Source organism: Notamacropus eugenii, chromosome 1 (assembly GCF_028372415.1).
Source record: "Notamacropus eugenii isolate mMacEug1 chromosome 1, mMacEug1.pri_v2, whole genome shotgun sequence".
NCBI lineage: Eukaryota > Metazoa > Chordata > Mammalia > Diprotodontia > Macropodidae > Notamacropus > Notamacropus eugenii.
In genome coordinates, this window is record NC_092872.1 from 466,417,799 (window position 1) to 466,439,914 (window position 22,116).

Below are 22,116 nucleotides of genomic sequence, written 5' to 3' on the forward strand. Positions count from 1 at the left end.
ACCTGAAAGGAAGCTTAGAAGTCACCTGTTTGAAGTCCTTTTATTTTTACAAACAGATCCATAAAATTTAAGTGACATATCCAAGATTGTATAGCTGGTCATAGATGGAATCAGGATTTGAATCCAGGTTTTCTAATTTAAGAGCTCTTTTCACTGTGCTATGTCAGCCCTCATGGACAGATAACTGTTTCACAATTAAAAGAGCTCCAGTGTTCAATCCCAGGATGACCTAATTTTCTGTAAGCCTTTAAAAAAAAAAAGGATGAGGAGTTTACTAAGACATCTTTACATAGAAATAGAGTCCACAGAGAATGGGGGTAGATTCTAAGGGTAGACAAAGGGAGAATAACCACACCTAAATTCAGAAGGAATCCAAACCTGGGGTGGGTATTCCACACTCCAAAGGCTTGCGTTGCCACCCGATTGCATTGCATTCCAGGAGCAGACCAAAGGAAACCTTGATGAAACACACCAGTGAGGGCTCAGGAACTATAGCTATGCATGGCAGCACCAGCATTTCCCTTGCAATTCTGAGAATAAGGTGTAGTTATGTGGCTCTGCAGACATTCTAGCATGGGTACAGTTTAGGATACATGAATCCTCTGAGAGAAAAAAAACTAGCTGGTGGTGGAGGTGGGAGTGGTAGAGGCAGTGGTGTTCATGTCCCATACCACATCACACACATATACAGGTAACCGTGGTACTTTTAACAGGGACGTTAAATCCCTTAACATAAAGGAAGGGCTAATGATGCAGTTTCAGGCACTCTAATGGGTGGTTGGAGGAAAGAATTGGGGTTGGGGGAATCTGTCAATATCCATGTTCAGAGCAAAAACATTTATGCAATCCTCCACTGCACTTACAGATACAATTAGCCCTGCAGTTATATGAGATTCATTCAGTGAGTCTCCCGGTGGTCAAAAAACCAGATTCCTCTTCCTAAGGACATTTTCTGTGCCTCTACTCAAGAGAGAAGAGGGGTAGGAAAAGGCGAGCAAGCAGCCTAGACAATATTTCCTACACTTTACTAATCCTAACTCTTTCTCTTCACCCCCACCCCTTCACTTTTTAAGACTCCTGACTTTTTAATGCATTTGGCCCTTTTTTTATGAACTTTTGCCTGCAGAATGTTAAAACAGCCGAGCCAAATACCGCGTGAGCCCCTCTGCCTGCAGAAATCCTTGAAGTTGTTCCCAATAATTCAGCCAATTTATTATGAACATAACCTCTCAGTGAATTGCACTTCCATAGTCTAAGGATCAAAAGGAACCATTTACCGTTGCTGAACAAATGCCCCAACAGCTGTACAGCTGAACGCAGACATAAATAAGGCCAAGAATGTATGCAGGAAGGTGTGGTAGGGCCATATACCCAGAAGATGATGGATTTAATGGATTGAAAAACAAAGCAGAAAACAGGCTATTCTTAGTCCCCACTGCAAACTCTGAACCATATGCAATAAATACATAGTTAGCCTATCAAAATGACTAACTGGGATATGAAAACCAGAAGATATTCAATTTTCAACTCACTGGCCTCGCTGCTCACACACAAGCCTTTGATGACTCTATTTACTACTCTATACCTCCTAGATCTGGCTGAGACCAAATAAATCATCGCCTATTTCACTGACCCAAATCCTATTTGTGACTAACCATCCTCGGCAGCTCTCTGGTAAGCCTGCATGCAAGGGTAGTAAAAAAAATTATGAATCCTTTAGGGTACTTTTCACCAATTAAAAGTGGTATATTAAATTTCTGAAAAACCTTTTGTAATCTGCAGTATAAAACCACATTTTATGTTAGCAGATAATTTAGCATCCATAAGCTAATTAAAATGAAGTGAATGACAACTGTATTCTCTAGATAAATGATATATCAGTGGCAGATAATGTACAAATTTAAGGGACTGGAACCTTTTGAAAAAAGTTGAGTCACAAATGTTGGCCCTGAACATAAATCCAACTAATTATATTAACTGTGAAATGGAATTAATCACTAGATTTTACCCTCCTTCCATTCCCCAAAGGATTATGGGAATCACTTCTCCCATCTATTAAGAAAACAACAATCTCATAAACTTGCATGTATTGTGGCCTGGCTCGGGCTTGCTGTGAGAGATAACCTATTAAGCCTTCACCTCTAGCTTTCTTTTTGCTTAGGTCCCTCTTCTACTTAGAGGAGTTCAGAAGATGCTGTTATGACCATTGCGGGGTAGGGGGATCGGGGATGGGATTAAGAGATTGATACAGACTAAGACTGGAAAATGACATCTTCACTCCCAAATTGTTTTGTTAGAGTTCACCATCAGGCTTCAGGAAAAATAGCCTTACCACTCTTGATTAAGTTACAATTTCCCATATCTAAAGATAAAGGTCACTAAAATGCCAAGAATCAGGTCAATTCCATTAAAATGCCAGTTCTATTATTTGGCACTCCCACCCCCACCCCAGACCAGAACTTCTACGATTGTGATCAGTATATTGTTTGGCCTCAGTATTCTAAAAGATCTGGCGAAAGTAAGGAGAATGGGTTTCCTTGGGAAGTAGCAGCTGAGAAGTCTTCAAGAGGGATGCCATGTGATCACTTGTTAGGGACATTGATTGTAGAATAGATTCCGTTTTATCTATGAGTTAGCCTATATGACTGCTGAAGTCCATTCTAGTTCCGAGACCCAGTAGGGGCAACGTAAATGTGACGGAAGGTAATTTTGATATCTTAACCCTCTAACGGTCTTTAAACATGACTGAGTTGGACATAAATAAATAAGGATTAAAGTCCAGTGCTTAAAAATTGGCCCTTCCAAATGCTCAATGCTTTTGTCCGATGAAAATATTGTTAAAATGCTTGTTTTATCCTTTAAAAAAAGCCATTTGATATCTTTTAAAAATTATCTCCACATAATTTTTAAAGGGGAATTAGAAGGTAAGAGCAGATTCCTCTAAGAATATCTGATGCCTCTATATGTCCAGTATGGGCAGAGGTGGGTCAGTTAACAAGTGATTGGTTTAATCCTGAAACTTTTCATGTTTCAAAGGACTTTTCATCTGTAAGAGCCAAGAGAGAAATCTCCTATTCCTCAGGTTTGTTTTCCTCCTTCTCTTCCTCCTCTTCTTCTTCCTTCTCTCTCTCCTCTTATCTTTCCCCTCTTCCTCCCTCTTCTCTCTTTAGAGGTTGGGTATAATTTTCCTTTGGTGAACTCTTCCTTATTGACCCATCTCTCGTGAGGCAAGACATCTGTGTAGGTACAATGCCTGTACAAAGAACGTAATGTTCCAACAGAAGTTGACACCTGGGCTTTTGGTGTAGGAGTAGTCATAGTTACCATTTTGTCTCCTAATTCTTTAGCATGGTACTCTTTAGTTTGTTGGGGGGGAGGGGGCTGGGGTAGTAGGAAAAGAAAATCTTCAGGTGAGAAAACTCTCAAACAATGCTCATCAACAACTGTCCTGCAATTAATAATCTCAGAGAGTTGCCTAGGGGCACTAAAGGGTTACATAACTTGCCAAGGGTAACACAGACACTATACGTCAGAGTTGGGACTTGAAACTAGGTGTTCCTAACCAGGCCCCTAAACTTGGTCTGCTTTTTATCCATTCATGGTGCTGCCTCCCTGAACTGTGTTACTGATGAGAAAACATTTAGCCAGACCAATGGCTTTAAATTATCCTTCTCTGTTCTGAGGACCTCAAATGAGGAACAAAACAGAAATATTTTTTCCATAATAAAAAAAATGAATTTTACCGATGCCACCATTCCTTAAAATGTCCCCTTCTTTTCTCTCCTCCTATGGCCCGCACCTTCATTTCTTCCCTCTTACTTAAGGATTTCTATGCCCCTACATCTGCTTGCTTTGTGCAGACTTTCTTCAGGTTTCCTGCTCAAGAGACTAGTTTTATCTAAAAGGTCAATTCTTTCAGCAGGGCACCAAGCAGAATTGAATATAATTATCCCAATCTCTACTGTGTAGAATTCATGCTTGAATTCATTCAAAAAATAGCAAGCGGTATAATTAACTCGGAGTCCAGGCAAATCTATTGAGAATACCTCAGGTATCATACAGTTCCACTTACAATAGAACATTTTCATTTAAGGACATTGTGCGTATTAACCCAAGTCAGCATCCAATTACTCTGAATCAGTGAATTCTCTGTTCCAGGAATGTAATTTGAAAATGTTGTCATGCAATCTGAGGCAAAAGGTCCTTTTTCATTAATCTAACTCTCATTAAAGTGGAAGCCTGTAGGTTATTTTAAATCCATTAGTTTTAAATACAGGTGATTACAATTCTGTTGTACCTAAGACAACAGAAATGTCTATCAGGGAATATTGGGGAGTTTGGAGGGGCTAAGGTGAGTTGGTGGCATTTGCTGGACTTGTGGAAGATGAAGCTGACCAACTGATGGAGTCGAGGGTCAAGTGGGAGAGTGTGTCTGGTGCAGAAAGTCAGTAAGAAACACAGGAAGAAAGAAGCATAGTCCCATGCTATGGGACAGAGTGGTGGTGAGTCTTTATTCATCCAGGTCTCCTGGGATCTATTGTATATCTTCCTGTCTTCAGATTCCCTTAGCTTTAGAGGGCTGAAGAGGTCAATTCACAACAAACCTCCTTGTCCTTGACTCCTACCATTTTCTCTGCTGGGAATTCCTTCTCCTACCCCATCCCCCTATCAAAGTGCCACCCTTTCTTTAAGTTCATGCTCCAATCTCCACCTTCATGATTACTTTGTTGATTGACTTCTGCCCTATTCCACACCCTGGGCTCTGGTTCACATTGAAGTTCCTCAGGACTCCTGGGCAACTCATTTTGTAGCAAAAAAGAGATGCCTTTTCTATAACGTAATCCAAATCAAAGCCAATACCCCTTCTTTGAATAGCAGCACCTAGCACGTGTAGGCCATGGTAAGTCCCCAGAGTCACACTTCCTCTCCCTGTCCCTCTCCTCCCTCTCCTCTCTTACTGCAACCAGGCAATCCCTGCTTCTCCATCGCTCCCTCTTGTCCCCTGCATGGTTAGCGTCTGAGACCTGGAGCCAGGCTGAATTACATACACAACAAGGGACCAATATTTTCAGAGAAAGGTTTTTATTACTTTAAAAAAAACCCAAGTAAATAAATAAAAGAAGACGACAGGTCCATTTCCATGGTGTACAAACTTGCCTGTTTGGTTTCGGTTCACACGAGCTGGGGCCACCACAAGGATTTATGGACACTGGGGACATCAGTGAGCTCTGAGTCCCTTCTCTCTGCCTCCTCGTAAATCTCAGAGAAATAGATCTCCTACTATTGGGCCCATCAGGCATTTGTTTGCCCAACCAGAGCTATTCTTAGCCTACTTAGGTGGTAGGTCTACAAACAAACCCAATAACTCACAGCAGGAAAACTCACTCACTCAACCAAGCCATGGGGATTCAATGAACAGTGCTCCCTCCCTCCTTTCTCCATCTCAAGTCAGGGGAAGCTGGGAATATTTCCAGGATGATAAAACCATGCTGAAAGGAAAGGCATATCTGAGAATTTATAAAGATGAAGAAGAAATAAAGCACTGGCTCTGGAATCACAAGTTCTGGGTTCAAATCTCACCTTTGACATAGATTACCTATGTGAACTTGAGCTATAGGAAGGAGGAGGGAATAAGCATTTATTAGGCTCCTACTGAAGCACTGTGCTAAATAAATACTTTACAAATTGGGAAGTGAAGAAAGGGAATAAGTATTTATATAGTACCTACTATGTGCAAAGCACAGTGCTAAGAGCTTTACAAATATTCTCTCATTCCATCCTCACAACTACCCTGTAAGCTAAGTGCTATTATTATCTGTATTTTACAGTTCAGGAAGACAAAGGTAAAATGACTTGCCCAAGGCCACATAGCTAGTGAATGTCTAAGACTGGATTTGAATTCATTTCTTCCTAACTCCAGACCCAGGACTCTATCCATTGCACCTTCTAGTTGCTTCTAGTCTCTTAACTTATCAGACCCTTAGTTTTCTCATCTGTGAAGTGGGGAGGGGGAGATCCATCAGTAAAATGTGGGTCCCTTTTCTCTTTAGATGTATGGTTCCATGGTCTAGCCAAGCTTGTGTATAGTTATGGAATTTCTCAGATAAACTGAGACCTAATTCCTTATCCTCAATATTTTTAGCATTATCCAGATGGAATTGCTTAAGAGTCAGCCTGGTATGATGGAAAAGGCATTGGATTTAGAGGTATAAGATCATGGATCTAGAGTTAGAAGAGGCTTCAGAGACCATTTAGTAAATAATTCCCTCACTTCATAAATGAGGAAATTGAGGCCCCAGGGGAATAAGAGGCTATGTACAAATCCATAGGCAGTAAAATGTCAGAGGCAGATATTTTGTACAATATAATAAATCATTATATAGGTATTCTACAATTGTACAGATAGTACAATCGGACTCTAACTGTTCTATGCAGTCTGAGGACCTAGGCTGGGACTTCTTACTGCTTTACTAAGGGAGTAACTTTGGGCAGGTCACTTAATTTTCCTGGGTTTTAGTTTCTTCATTGGTAAAATGAGGTAGTTGGATTAAATCACTTCTAAGACCCTTTTCATCTAAAAGTTGATGATTCTATCTATGATCTAATGATCTCCAGGGTTCTCTTTAGCTCTAAACCTTAAATAAAAAACTTCCAGCTTAGGAAATATGCATTATAAAAATTTTTCAATCTTATCATTCTCCCTACTGTCATAATTCACAAATCTTTTTCTGTAAAAGAATGCCAGGTTGGATATGTTGGCACATACCTATGATCTCTGTTACCCAGAAGACTGAGGCTGATGGATCTCTAAAGCTGGGGAATGGTGAACTGCAGTAGGGTTAAAGTCAGTCAAGTTTCTGCACTAAAAATGGTGGGAGCAAGAGAGTCACCAGGCTGCTGAAGAATGGAGAGGTTAGTCTGGAAACAGGGCAAGTTAAAACTTTCATGCCAGCCTGCAGTGGGATTGAGTTTGTGAGTGGCCCTTGGACTTCCAGCCTGGTCAAGATAGGGAGCCCCAGCTAGGGAAAGGAGGAGAAGGGAGGACAGGGGGAGGAAGGAGAACTAACAGGAGATATCCATTTTGTTTTCCCTGAAACAAAGTAGGTGTTAATCAGCAAATGTTAGGTTGTGGTTTTCAGGCATGTCTGACTCTTTGTGACCCCACTTGGGGTTTTCTTAGCAAAGATACTGCAGTAGTTTACCATTTCCTTCTCCAGTTCATTTGACAGATGAGGAAACTGAGGCAAACAAGGGTAAATGACTTGCCCAGGATCACATAGTTAAAAAGTGTCTGAGGCCAGACTTGAACTCTGGAAGATGATTCTGCCCCAGCTAGATGTTCCTTGAACTTGTCACACAGTCTCCTGTGTCCAAGCATTTGTCTTTGCCTAGAATATACTCTTTTCTCACCTCTACTTTTCAGAATATGCATCTTCCTCAAGGCCAAGCTAAGGTGTCACCTCCTCTACGAAGCCTTCCCTGATCCTCTCAGTTATAAGACTTCTCTTTGTTACATTTTCTTAATGTACATTTGTCTTAGTCTCTTCTTGACCCCATCACTCCTTACTAGTAATATTCTAATTTGTATATATTTCACATTCTGCCCCTCCACCCCATACCCCTTACACAAACACCATATAGAATTTGAAAATTAATTCTATATCCTGTATACCTCCGTTTATGATTACTCTGTTGTCTTGGGCCAGTAGCAAGACTGTGTATACTCAGACTAATACACACAAATACACACATTAATAGCTTGCGTTTATACAGTGCTTTAAAGTTGACAAATACTTTGTCAAAATGGATTGTACCTTTCTTTCTTTTTGCTTACATTTCCCTTTAGCTCTCTAAGCTGGGAATACTTGCTGAGACATTACTAGGAAGCAAAGACCTCAGAGTATTACTGAAAATATATGCTGTGGTGTCTTCTTTGTTTCTTCTCTGGCTCCTCTCTCTATCCCTACCCTTAGATATAACCCAGAAACCAAATCAAGTTCTGTCCTCAGTGAAGCAAGAAAATCCCTAGGCATAATCTGGGTCTAAGTATGACATGAGAAAACTATAGTCTTTTAAAAAAATGTATCATTTTATATCATATAAAATATTATCTTATTTATTTTATTATTATATTATAATAAATTGATTTATTAGTATCCAGAAATTTCAGCTCTGAATTTGCTTTTGAATTTTCTGGATCTGTTCCTTTGGAGTCTCAGGACAGGTCTGTGTTCAGGGATAGATTACATCACAACAATGTGCTGGGGAAAGAAAGACTGCAAATTGCAACTCCTGTGTTCTTTTCCTGTCTGTCACTCTATCACTAGTTATGTGACCTTGAGCAGGTCACTTCCCATCTCTCTGGAGACCTCAGTTTTCCCACCTGTAAAACAAGGGTTTGGACTAGAAGATTTCTAAGAACCTTTCTAGCACAGAACCTATGAGTCTATGACTAAATGATTTTTAACAACAACAAAATCCCCCCAAACTGTGATTTTAGGTTTTACAAAATGTACAAATATTCATAAATAAACTAGAGAAGATATTGAATTCACTAGTGAATTTTCTTCCCTAATTTTTTGCTTATAGTCAATATTTTAGAAAAGTGAAATCCAACAAGAGATATAGGGTAAAATCTCATTGTTTCAGACTCTCTGTCCCCCCCCATCCAGAAGTCATTGGAGTAAAGAATACTCTGTCCTTGGGCAACATGGTTAAAACTCTATTTAAGTCCCAACATAAGCCACGTGTGGATTACCTATTGTTGAACAAGGTACAATAAACATACTTCCTAGGACAACTTCATGAGATGTAGGCTCCCTGGCTTTCAGGATGGAGTATTGTCTCAGGGTTATCATCATGGAATCTGTTATAATAAATGTTTGTTGTTCTATGTTGTTGGGAGGTATTGTAATCCTACAAATGTTCAGAGGTACTGGTTGGAGAGAATGCCAACTGAAGAAATGAACCTTTGTTTTCATTTTAGATGATGAACAATCACAATAGTGATTAGTACAGTGAAAAGAGTCCTAACTTTAGAGTCACGGGACCTGAGTTCAAATGCAGACTTTGCCATGTACTGTGTAAAGTCTCAGTTTACTCATCTGTCAAATGAAGAACTGGACAAGATAAACTCAAAGATCCCTTCCATCTCTAGGATGATGATCCTCCAGTAAGAAAAGGCTCTGCTAATGTGTCTTGTTTTTACTGAACAGATTTTAAAAAATAGTTGAAATTCTTGTTTATAATTCACCTAAATTTCCCAATTTATCCCTCATCCTCTACTTCCCTGAAGGTCATTCCTTATAATAAAAGTTTAAAATAAGAAAAAAAATGGTTCAGCAAAACTGATGAATCAACTAAGTCAGACATTATATGCAGTGTTTCATTCCCCAGCCTATGCAAAAAATGAAGGGAGGTACATTCTCAGGTATTTTCATGGTGGCCCAATGTGGTCAATATAATTTCACAATATTCGATTTTATTTACTTTACTATTTTTCCTTCCATTTACATTATTTTAGTTGTATTTTGGTCATGTGGTTGTTTGCCCGGTTCCACAACCATTATTTTGCATCCATTCCCAAGTCTTCCCATGATTCTTTGTATTCATCATATTCATCATTTCTTATAGTATAGTGATATTTCGTTAAATTCATATAATTTGCTTGGCCAAAAAAATTAACAAGACTCAATCAAGCAATATTTATTAAGCACCTACTATGTTCCAGGTACTGGGCTAAATCAGCACTGTCCCTCCACTCAAGGAGCTCCTAATCTAAAGGAGGACAATTATTTGTCAATTCTTTGCTACTACAAAAAGTGTGACTTAAAGTGCTTTGATGTTCGTGAGACCTTTCTTTTTACCACTGACCTCCTTGGGGTATATTCCTAGCTGTGGAATCTCTGAATTAAAATGTATTGACACTTTAGTCACTTTCTTAGCATAAGGCCCAATGGTTTTCCAGAACAGTCAGGCCAATTCACTCTACTGACACTTCCCCAACCCCTTTGACACTTATTTTTCTCATCTTCTTTAATCTTTGCCAAATTACAAGATGAAACCTCAGAGTTACTTTGGATTAACTGCTTTTTTTTTTCCTTAGCTGCTATTTTATTTCTTTATTTTTTGCCATAAAGAATGACTCCAGGTAGAGGAGGGTGGAAGAATATATTCAAAAATGATGAACAAAATGTCATCCTGCTGTAGTGGCAAGAGGGCTACCTGGAGTCAGCAGTCATGGGTTTATAACATGGCCTGTTACCTTACTATGTGCTCTACCCTGAGCAAGTCATTTCACTCATCTAGGCTTCAGTTTCTTCATCTGTAAAATAAGGGGCTTGAGTAGATGGTCAATAAGGCCCCTTCCATCTATTAATTAATGATTTCAAACAAATTAATAAGTGATGGGATGGAGGATATTATACAGCCTAGTTCAGAAATCAGTGTTTTCAAACTCTGAACGTACCTTTTATTTACTATTATAGAAATAATTTACTTACTGTTACAGAAATATCCCTCCTCTGACATCTATTTGTCAGACAAGTCAGTGTCATAGGCAGTTCTCTAAATCTAGAAATTACATAGAAGGTGCCATTTTGCATTGGTAGAGAGAGTTTCCATGTCTTCGAGTTCCCCATGTCAATGAAGTCATGGGCTTTATCTCCCTTAAAGTCCCATCTCATTTACTTAGTAAGTACTTCCCAGCCATGTCCACATCATTCTGTCTCCATTCTGACCATCATCCTCAATCCTCACCACCACCCTCCACTGCAAAACCTTTTATTCTTATCCTAGAGAACCTGGTTCTGAGAGGTGAGCATTTATCTCATCTTGCTTGGAAACAGGCCTTCGTACCACTTTCCATGTCCATGCCATGCTGCTTGCCCCTTTCCCTTTTTCTAGTTCTATTTTAATGTGTTGTCTTCTCCTGTTAGAAGGTAATATCTTGGGGGCAGGGATAGTAATACCTATCAGGACGCAAAACATGTGCTTAACACATCATGTATCATGTTCAGTTGTTCAGTCATTGAAGTCATGTCCAACCCCATTTGGGGTTTTCTTGGTGAAGAGACTGGAGTGGTTTGCCACTTCCTTCTCCAGCTCATTTGACAGATGTGGCAACCAAGGCAAACAGGGTTAAGTAACTTACCCAGGGTCACAAAGCTAGTAAGTGTCTGAGGTCAGATTTGAACTCAGTAAGATGGGTCTTCCTGATGCCAGGCCCAGTACTTTATCCACTGCGCCACCTAGCTGCCCATATATCACATAGTAAGATCTTAATAAATGTTTCATCTGTCACTGGGGAATGAGTGCACATAAGTGAATTTTCCAAATAACTGATACTTTTCCCCTTAAGCATCAAAACTTTTTAGCCGTTTTGGATAGAAACATTCTTATAGGCATTATATAGTGCCTTAACTTTTTAAAAACAAAACATAGTGATCATATGAGCCTTTCTAGACAACTCCCAATCCTTATCTGTAGTCAACATTTATTAGTTCCCTATTCTGTAATTAAGTGCTCTCAGAGGTTACTAGGTTTAACAAGTTATTGGACTAAGGTGTAACACCACAAGAAATGAATTTGGATTCACTGACCTGAGTTCAGATCATAGCCTTGACAATTACTCCTGCTGTGACCTTGGGAAAGTCACTGACCCTCCTTGGGCTCCCATTTCCTCATCTATAAAATAAGATGTTTAGACTTATTGATCGATCCCTAAGGTGTCTTCCAGCTCAAAACTCTGTCTTAGAAATGACCCCAGTTTACTGTGTGTTTGAATTACCTACTTTTTCTATGCTCTGGACCTCAGTTCCTTCATCTATAAAATGAGTTCATGGATATATTTGAAAGTGATAAAAATGGCATCTCTTTCAAAATGTTTTAAGCTTGTCACTAATTCAGACTTATTTCTCTCCTTGTTAGTTCAAAATTTTGAGATTTCATCATTAAATATGATACATTGGTTGGGGAAAAGAAGTAGTCAATATCCTGTCTCTTTCATTCCAGATTCTTTCACTCTATCTATTCTATTCAGCATCATTTAGCTTCATACTCCAATGCATTTATTAAGTGTCAGCTGGCTAGGTAGTCCATTTGATAGAGATCTGGACCTAGAGTCAGGAAGACCCGAATTAAAATATGACCTCAGACGTTTATTGGTGTATGACCTTGGACAAGTCACTTAAACTCCTTCAGTCTCAGTTTCTTCATTCATTAACTACAGGTAACAATAATACCTACTTTGCAAAGTTGTTGTAAAGATCAAAGGAGACAGTATTTGTAAAGTGTTTTGGCAAATTTAAAATGCTATCTAAATGCTAACTGTTGTTATCACCACAGATGAAGTGCTGGAGTCACTGACAAAACATGCTAGAGTCCCCTGTCTTCAAGGAACTCACAGTCCACTAAGGGAGATGGCATGTAAACAGATAAGCATTTACATAAAGATAAGTGTATGCACTTTTTTTGCACAATTCACTTTGCAATTCCAGCCTTATCATTAAAAAGAAGAAATAGAAAAGTAGAACAAATTTTAGTGTGAGCTTTTAAAAGTCATCTCCTTTGCTTCCATTTTTCCTTTTAGTAACTATGGTTTTTCCCCCTGCTTCACCAATTATCCTGAGAGACCATACAAATGTCCTGGGGATAGGATGGTGATAGTGGTGATAAGGGGAACAAAGAGACAGAAGGGTATTATTTCAAAAGAGTGGAATCTAAAATTTTTCATTTAGAATGATAGAATACTGGCCTTAGAGTCAGGATAATACCTCAATTCTAATTCAGTCTGTGTTACTTATTACCTATTAGACAATTCATATAATTTCTCTGGGCCTTGGTTTCCTCATCAGTAAAATTAGAGGACAGTAGACTAGATTATCAGATCATAGGATTTACAGCTGGAACAGACTTTAGAAATCATCTAATCGAATCCCTTTATTTCATACATAAGAAAACTGAAGCCCCAAGAGTGAAAGTCATCCATTCAAGGTCACAGAAATAAGTTTTGGCAGAGCCAAGACTAGAAACTAGGGTTCTGGACCCCCTCGTGGAACCAAATGTCTTCCTCTCTCCAAGCCATGGGCTGTGGGCATGGCTTCTTTTACTGCCACTGAGAATCAGAAACTCCTCATTCTTCCCCCAGTCCCATTATCCAGCTGAAGAGCTGATTGATTTAACCTAACAGAGATGGATCGCCCAAACTGCCCAAGCAGTAGGTGTAGGAGAGTAATGACACCCAAGAGGGATAGGTAAGCAAAAAAGAGAACATAGCCAGGCGATTTCCAGACACTCCACTGTCCATTACTTTGTACACTTAAATAAGCAAATAACCCCCAGGAAATCACTGGCCACAACCTCATGCTGCTGCAAGAATTATTTCCCTTCATTATATTTGAAAATGAATCAATTCACCTTAATAGCAGCAGTAACATTGCCCAAATAAAACTGATTAGGCTCCTTGTCAAACTTCTACTTCAGGGCAACTCTCCCACATAAGGGGACAAAAAGGAGAAAAGTTGTCATAATGAGGAATCTCTGAGACTGTTTCAATCTAAAGTGAAACCCACTTTTGGACTGGCCTAGCAGGGAGAGCTTGAAGACTTGGATGATAGTCTTAACTCTGGCTTTTCTACTTGATATCTTATGAGCCAAACTAGATCAGTTCTCCAAGCCTCAATTTCTCCATCTGCATAATGGAGTAACTAGTTTCTGTTATCATGTGTAAAGGTTTTAAAAAAATAAAGTAAAATATGTGCATATGGGGAGGTAGAAGAGGGCATAGAAAGTGCTTTAGGAGTTAAACCACCACAAATTACAAGTCACTACATGACTGCCCAATCAACCAGAAGGGTATTCCGACAAATAGTCAAATGACCCTAGAAGATGTTCCACTGGGCAGCAGTGTACCCACTTTTATTGTAGAGGATTCTGGCTGATTTCATTTTAATTTTTAAAAAAATTTTTCTTGCTATTGCTGGCACGAGACAAAATAACCAGGGATCTTCTTTTTACTGGGGGAATTTTGCAACAGGTGGTAGTTATGGTAGGGGGAATGGATTTACTATTGAGTGGTCAAGCTATTCCATCTTCCTTTTCATTAAAAAATACTCCTGTGACAAAAGATTTCCAATAATAAACAATGGAAGGCAATCCCTGACATTCACTGCACTCAATTAATGTGCCCCAGGCCTTTCTGAGGCAACACATAATAGACCTTCACTCTGTCCAACCTGAATGGAAACAGGGACCCCCTACCCATTGTGTATCAGGATTCCAGCAACTCTCCTTAGCCTAAGGTCCGTAGCTGAAGTCATGGTTGTCCAGTCTTCCAAATGGTGCTCTATAGTTCTTGGCACATCTGTTTTTGCATTTGCCACATCTAGCGTAGGGCTATTTGGTTCGCACTTAAAAACAAACCCACTCTATATAAAGTTTGTTGGCGGAAAATTGGATGGGGTTTTTGCTTTTGTTTTTGAATAATATGAATTTGTGGGTAAAACTTTTCAGGCAAAATTTAGAAATGGGACAACTGAGCAGTCCCAGTGAAGTTTCTTCTTTGCAGTCAGCTTGGAACCTCCAAGCCCACCCCAAACACCAACCCTCCCCCTTTTTAGTTTTTCTTCCCCCTTGAAGGATCTCAGTAATTGTCTCAACTCTCTCTACATCACTTTCCATATACTACACAGAGTCAGTGAAATAAAGTAGCCTAGGCAAATTTTTGGAGTAACTCTCCAAATAGAAGGAAAAATACTCCTCCATACAGATCACAGCTAACTTCATAGTCCCAACTCTGTTCATATGCAAATGATCGTTTCCCCTTTCAATAAAAAGCTAATACCATTTCACCAGATTGTAACGAATGCCTAGATCAGAAGCTTCTGTCAACTACCCAGTTTGTTGCTATTGGGGATTTTATGTTAAATTCATCCACAAGTAGGGGGAAAAAACTGTACCCTCTTGGGCAAGTCTCTGAGCCCAACAGCAAGTTCCTGAAGGGAATGAAAAAAAAACCAACCTTGCAAAAGGTCAAACGCCTTAATTCAGCAAAGCAGGACTGATCAAGGAAACAGGACTCAAACGCGGGCCAGGGACTTTGGGAAACTTTTCTCACAACGCCCTGTCGAGTGTTCACAGTGCATGGGCTCACCCCCCATCCTACACATTTCAACCAGGCGAAGACAACAGAACAAGACAGATTTGTTACCACTGATGTGTGGCCTGTTTGAATGAAGGGGGCTTTTCATTAACAAAGTAGCCGGCGGTATCATCTTTCCCTGAGTAGGAATCATTCACTATTAGCACAATGTGTTATTATTGTTTTTTTAATTGAAATGTAAATTCTGAGAACACTCTGACCCAATTTACTCCCAGGGAAAAAAGGGCAAAATTCTCATTTTCAAGGCACTAGAAACGCAAGTTAGTGTTCTTAATGATTAAGCTTTTTTTCTCCCCCTGCTGGGGGGTAGGGGGTTAGGAATAGAGGTCTGCTTATCTGGCTCACAATGGTAATGCTATGCCATCCACAGAATGCATTTGATCAGCAAGGTAAATCACTGTGTGAAAAACTCCTATATTTCCTCATTGGGGTTGGCATTTTCACCTAGAAGTAGATGGGGTTCACTTGTTCAGTCTGAAGTGGAGGCCTTTCATTGTTCAGTGATTATATGACCACCATTATTTGCATGGGAAGGAGAAATTTAAAGTACTTTTTTTTTTTGGTTTTGGAAAAATACTCCTCAAAGGGACAGAACTAAGTGTATGTCTCCTAGTTGAACATCACAGGCACGAAGTTTCAGACCTGATTCTGGCTTGCGGTTATATTCCGCAGTCATAATCTGGTAGCTAGCACTTTCAAAGTTGACAAATAGCAGAGGATTTTTTTTTTCAAGTCCAAAATGACCGCATGTAGGGAGATCTAGACAGATGCCCTTCAAGGTCCCTTCCAGGCCTAACAGGCTATGAACCTAGACTATTTCATAAGTATTGTTTTTCCTTTCCCACCCCAGATCAGTGACTAAAAGTCAGAACTCATTTTGCAACAAAACTCATCCAAAGAAATTTCTTTTCTTCATTTTGTTAAGTATGTAGGGAGGATTCTATTTCAGAACGGTCTTGTCTTTCTGAAGGAGTGCTACATACTTTGGAATCGGAGATGGTTGTTGCTCAGTCATTTCAGTAGCATCCACCTCTTCTTGATGGCAACGATACTGGAATGGTTTGCCATTTTCTCCTTCAGCTCATTTGACAGATGAGGAAACTGAGGAAAATAGGGTTAAGTGACTTCCCCAGGGTTACATGAGTAGTAAGGATCGGAGGCTAGATTTGAACTCAGGAGGATGAGTCTTCCTAACTCCAGGCCCAGCACTCTCTCCCTTGTGCCACCTCACTGCCCCTTGGAATCAAAGGACCTAATTTCAAATCCAAGATATGTACTTATTATCAGTGTGAACTTGGGCAAACCTCTTCTCATCTCTGTTCCTCACTTTCTGCATCTGGAAAATGCACTAGATAACTTATGAAATCCCTTTCAATTCTAAATCTAGGTTCTTATGATCTTCATGACAGCCACTCTGAGAACAGGGGAGGGGGAAGGCAGTGGAAGAGTTAGGAAACTCAGCAAATACAATCAGGTAGACATCTCTGGGCTGAATCTGGAACACAGATTTTTGGTGTATTCTATGTCTGGGCTCTGGAGAACCACATGGCTTTGGACCCACACCTTCAAGAACAGTTTGCATATGTACACCACCTGGAAAACATAAGTAAGACAAAAAACAACCTAGGAAACCTCAAACCAAAGATACATCACTATACTGATTCTTGCTATGACATAAGAAATTAAATATTTCAGACACACCAGCCCTGTTCCTGTGCTTTCCCTGCCCTAAATACCTCCAGCTACCTACAGGCATAGACAGGAGTAAAGACTGTCAGTCCACACCACACCCTAGTTGTTCTCTGCAGCCCTGGTGTGGCAGATGGTCCCAAAGAGAGTGACTGAAGCATATTGCCTTCAAGTATCATCACCTACATTCTCCTTGATCTCTGCATCAACTTGCCCAATATATTGACAGGGAATCTAGATCAGGGACAAAGGGACACCTGATCTACAGTAAGTGGAGAATAGAGAGGGGAGGTCCATAAAAGTAAAATCAGAGATGTTCTTGCCACACAAAACAATCCTTATATATACCTAGAGAGAAGGGGTTCCTAAATTGTTTGGTGTCATGCAACCCTTTGACAATCTGATAAAGTCTATGAACTCCTTGGGGAGTTCATAGGGAGGGAAGGGGTCAGGGTTTTTTAAATCATAATTTTAGAAAACACTAAATTTCAGTTAGAGGTTAAAGAAAATGAAAATGTAATTTTCTCCCTTCCAAGTTCATGGACCCCACATTAAAAATCCTTGCTATAGATAAGGATCTAAGAAATGTCAAAATATAATACATTGCCAGAAAAATCCTTTACTCATTTGCCTAACACCATCATTCCTTCACATTTGACTTTCAAACATTTTAATCATTAGAGCTAGTAACAGAGTATACAAGAAAGACTGGCCCATTGTTTCCACAAAGCTGCTGTTAAAGCACACAAGTTATGTAGAAGGGGCCCTCTAGCCCTCTTCCAGTCAACAAACACTATTTGATTCAACAAACATTTATTAAATGCCTATTGTGAATAAGAAACTGTTCAGCTCTGGGTGAGCTAGAAAGAATCTTAGAGGCCATCTTTACAGGAAGCATAGAACCATAAAATCACAGGTCTAGAGCTGAAAGCGAGCTCAGAGCCATATTGTCTCTGACTCTTATCCTCTTCCTCTCAACCCCTCTCCCCATTCAATCTGGATTGGGCATTGGGAAACAAATACTAAATTGAAACAGTCTCTGCCCACAAGAAGCATACCTTCTAAGAGAGGCAGACACATATGTGTACATTTGACCTCACTGCTACTCCTCACAAATGACCTCTGTCCCCATGTCCACTGCGAGGAATTCCTGGCCCCTGATAGATGTCTATATTGATATAGATACATCAGATACAAAGTCACTTTGAAGGACAAGGCACTAGAAACTGGGGTGTGGGGGTGGGAAGATTGGGAAAAGCTTCATGCAGAAGGTATGGAACTTGAGCTACATCTTGAAGAAAGCAGTGATTTTTAAGAGATCCAAGTGGGGAGGGTGTACATGAGAGTACAGTGGCTAGCCAGGGGAAAGGCTGAAATGGAAGGTGGATCTTCAGCAAGAAAGTCAATATGCCTGGTTGAAAGAGTGCATAAAGACTAATAATGTTGAAAGGTAGTATTGGGCCAGGTGGTGAAGAGCTTTAAATATGAAACAAAGGATTTATATTTGATTCTAGAGGTTACAGGAAATGACTGGAGCTTACTGAATAGGAATGGGCAGCTAGGTGGCTCAGGGTGCACTGCATCTAGAGTCAGGAATGTCTGAGTCTGGTCTCAAATACTTACTAGCTGTGTGAACTTGGGCAAGACACTTAACTCTGTTTGCCTCAGTTTCCTCATCTGTAAAATGAGCTGGAGAAGGAAATGGCAAGCCATTCTACTCTCTTTGCCAAGAAAACCCCAAATGAGGTCATAAAGAGTCAGACATGACTGAAAAACAATCATACAACAACAGCATCGAATGGGAAGGGTGACATGGTCAGGCCTGCAATTCAGTGAAAGTAGTTGGATGGATATATGGATGATGAGTTGGGGTGGAGACTATCTAGGAGGCTATCCCATTCAAAGCAAGAGGTGATAAGGATCTGAACTAGCATGGTGGCCACATGAGTGAAGATAAGGGGGTGTTTGTGAAGGCTGTTGTGGAGATAGAAACAACAGAATTTCCCATTTTACAGATAAGGAAACTGAGGTCCAGAGAAATGAAGTGATTTGTCCAGGGTCACAAAGCTTCAGACATGGGATCTTAATTCAGTTCCTTTGACTCCAGAGCCAGTGCTATTTCCCTGGTATTATACTGTCCAGCCCCCTTATTTTACAGATAATATTACATGACTTAACCAAGGGAGAATGTGAATTGCCCAAGATCATGTAAAGATGAAACATGATATGTCCCTATCCTTGAGGACCTTATAGTCTAACAGAGAAAGAGGAATATGACATGAATGTAAATAAATGAGATATAAAATAGACTATGGTAGAAGTAAGAAGAGGTCCTCTTTTGGTGGGGGTTGGTAAGAATCTTGGAAGGCTTCATGGAAAAGGTGGCATCCAATTATTACATCTCAGATGTTTTTAAAGATTCAGACTCATAATTAGAAAGAATCATCTAGGCTACTTCTTTATATGTGGAGAAACTAAGGCCCAGGCAGGGTAGATGATTCTTCCTCATCCAAAATGAGTTTTAGTGATGAGTGGCATAGAGAAACGAAAGGCAAAAAAGCAAAATTTGACTTTACCATTTCACTCAGGGCCTGTTGCTTCTTTCTTTCTTATCCCAGATGTGCAGAAACAGAACATATGTAAATGGACTACTCCCAGGATGGTGAATACACATACAGACCTCACAAGTGTACTCCTGCCTCCTCCCTTTGGTTCAGACTATCCTCGTTCAGGGAAAGGGAGGGTCAAAGAAGGAGAGAAGAACAGCCATTAACTCATGCCATTAATGTTACTGTTTGAAAGTTATTTGTGGTTAAATATGAGGAAAAAGAAAATAAATAAATCAGGGTTGGTAGAAAATTGATTGGCAAAGCTATGAATCAGCCATCTCAAAGGCTCAGTCCCCAGGGAGACTTAAGAAATTTTATGTCTCTGTGCCACGGCAGAGAGCAAGTAGAGTATTATTGTTTGTTATTGGACGATACGTGGGCCAAATCTTCGGTTGTGTGTGGTTTTCTTTTTAAAGCAACTTGGCATTTCATTACGTCTACTTATAGACCATAGATCAAGTGCTCAGAACAGGAATGCACTGGGGTGGGGGAGAGACAGAAGTGATGTATGGAAGGCCAGGGAAAAATAAAGCAATAAAAATAGTGAAATCTTAAATGGGCTCCACCTTTTCAGTGACTGAGGCTCTGATGCTGTGTGTTTACAAACCAGGAGCCTGAACAGAGCTAAAAATAAGTCTGGTCTACAGGGCCCCTTTGGGGGAGCCAAAGTACAGAAAGCCAGCTCCACAGTGAATGGATCCCCTAACCACGTCAGGCTTCGTTGGCTACAAGGGGATAATTTCAGGGACTATTACCAACTCATCTTCCTGCTAGGTCCTTTCTCAGCCAGACAACAAGCAAAGTCCTCAGTAAAACAGCCAAGGTCAACACACAGGTCCATACTGTAGCGTGAAACAGTAAGCCATAGGTTGCTTCCTCATGACTAGAATTCATCTATTGAACAAGTGAAAGCTTACTCTATACTTGTACTTGGTGCTATAGAGAAGACATGATCCCTTACCTCAGGGATCATGCAGTGTAGTTGGAGAAACAAGATTTATACATATGGAAGAGAGAGGAAGGGAGGGAGTCAGAGATAGAGATTCAGAAAAGGAGAGACACAGAAAAAAATAAAAGGAACATCTATTAAGCACTTACTGTATGCCAAGTATTGTTCTAAGTAGAGAAAACAAATAAAGTATACATGATATGGAAACTGTGCTCAGTGGAATTGTTCTTTAATATATGGTGGGTATCAAAGAGATCAAAAAAGGGGAAAGGATCTATTTGTACAAAAATATGTACAGAAGCTCTTTTTGTGGTGGCAAAGAATTGGAAAGTAAGGGGATGCTCATCAATTGGGGAATGACTGAACAAGTTGCAGTATATGATTGTGATGGAATACTAATGTGCTATAGAAAATGAGAAGCAGGTTGACTTCAGAAAAAAACTAGAAATACTTACATGAATTGATGCAAAGTGAACTGAGCAGAACCAGGAGAATATTATACACAGTAACAGCACTATTACACGATGATGGACTGTGAATGACTTAGCTATTCTTAACAGTACAATGATCCAAGACAATTCCAAAGGATTCTTGATGAAAAGTGCTATCCACCTCCAGGGAAAAAACTGACGGAGTCTGAATGCAAGTTTTTTTCTTCTTTTTTCTGTTGGTCTGTGTCTTCTTTCACAACATGACTAATATGGAAATATATTTTGCATGATTATACATGTATAACCTACATCAAATTGCTCACCATCTCAGGGAGGGGGGATGTGAGATAGGGAAGAAGAAAGTTGGGAACTCAAATTAAAAAAAAATAAATGTTAAAAGTATCTTAACATGTAATTGGGGAAATATTATTTAAAAAATAAATGTGGATATAGTCATTAACCACATCTGGAAAGTGTTTGCTAAACAGCTCAACCAATGTTTATTAAGTGTCTGCTACATACAAAGGCCTGTGCTAGACATACAAAAAAAATTAATTGTGTAGTCCAGGGTTGGGAAACCTGCAGCCTCAAGGCCACATGTGGCCTTTGTCCTCCAGGACATTATTTTCTATTGGAGCAGAGGAAGAAACTGATGTGACTTGTACACACACACACACAAATAATATAAGGTGGGTATAATGGGACCAAAATAGAGATCTAGGTAAAATGTTCTTGAAATATTTGAAAAGGGAAAGAACATTTTTGGCTGATAGGGTTAGGGAAAGCTTCAGAGAGAAGGTGACTCCTCAGCTGAACCATCAAGGAAGAGGATTTTGACAGGAAAAGACAAAAAAGGAATGTATTCCAATTTGAGGAGTTATAACACAAGCCTTGAAACAGGCGGGGACCAAGTACAACTCGGGACATAGCTAGCAGTCCAGCTAGCAGGTCAATTCATCATGTACTCAGTGCTGTGCTAGGGACTAAAAAGGGATGAAACTGCAAGACTTAGTCATTATTCTCTAGGAGATTTTGCTCTGAGAACCAGAATCACAGGATGGTAGAAAAGGCCAAAACAGGTGCTTGAATCCCTCAGGACCCTGATGGGGTGTCTGTTGGGTGGCTGGTGGTAGCCTGTTTCATAACAATGACTAATCCAAATACCACCCCCCACACCAGAAAAACGGGATAAGTTGTCTCTGAGATGACAGTCATCAGACAACCAGTATTTACTAATGAATTAATAACTCAAGTACCCTGCACTGTAATAAGCTCCTA

General features: G+C 39.9%; 1 long non-coding RNA gene across 1 annotated transcript; it reads left to right on the top strand.

The window, feature by feature from the left end:
* Window positions 1–4,098: 4,098 nt before the first annotated feature.
* LOC140519313 (uncharacterized) lies at window positions 4,099–20,614 on the top strand. Its single transcript, XR_011972172.1, has 2 exons — window positions 4,099–4,502; window positions 19,468–20,614. It is a non-coding gene; the product is annotated as an uncharacterized lncRNA (long non-coding RNA).
* Window positions 20,615–22,116: the final 1,502 nt, after the last annotated feature.